We start from the raw sequence: 851 nt of genomic DNA on the forward strand, positions 1-851 counted from the left end.
CAACTTTTTTAATAAGCGTTTTAAAATTATTTCAATGTTTAATCCATGCGTAAACATGACGTTTATTAACGTTTTTAACATTAAAAAAAATTACAAAAATTTATTTTTCGGAAAAAATGGAAAAAACCGATTCGTCGGAGCGAGCTGTCCAGGCCGTGCGGTAATTCCAGCAGGCGAATCGGACTTCCCGAAATTTTTCTAAGTCCCACGGTCGACACCAACTTTTTTAATAAGCGTTTTAAAATTATTTCAATGTTTAATCCATGCGTAAACATGACGTTTATTAACGTTTTTGACATTAAAAAAAATTACAAAAATTTATTTTTCGGAAAAAATGGAAAAAACCGATTCGTCGGAGCGTGCTGTCCAGGCCGTGCGGTAATGCCAGCAGGCGATCCGGGGTACTCGAAATTTTTCTAAGTCCCGACGGTCAAGAGTAAACTTTTTCATCACATATTTCAAAATTTTTTTAATGTTTAATCCACGCATAAAAACGCAGTTTATTAACGTTTTTAACGTTGAGAAAATTGACAAAAATTTTTTTTTCACTGAAAATGGAAAAAATGTATCGGTCGATGCGGGCTATCCAGGCCGTGCGGTAATTCCAGCAGGCGATCCGGGGTACTCGAAATTTTTCTAAGTCCCGACGGTCAAGAGTAAACTTTTTCATCACATATTTCAAAATTTTTTTAATGTTTAATCCACGCATAAAAACGCAGTTTATTAACGTTTTTAACGTTGAGAAAATTGACAAAAATTTTTTTTTCACTGAAAATGGAAAAAATGTATCGGTCGATGCGAGCTGTCCAGGCCGTGCGGTAATTCCAGCCGGCGATCCGAGGTACTCGAAA

The sequence above is a fragment of the Nomia melanderi genome, unplaced genomic scaffold, assembly GCF_051020985.1.
Source record: "Nomia melanderi isolate GNS246 unplaced genomic scaffold, iyNomMela1 scaffold0661, whole genome shotgun sequence".
NCBI classification, from domain to species: domain Eukaryota; kingdom Metazoa; phylum Arthropoda; class Insecta; order Hymenoptera; family Halictidae; genus Nomia; species Nomia melanderi.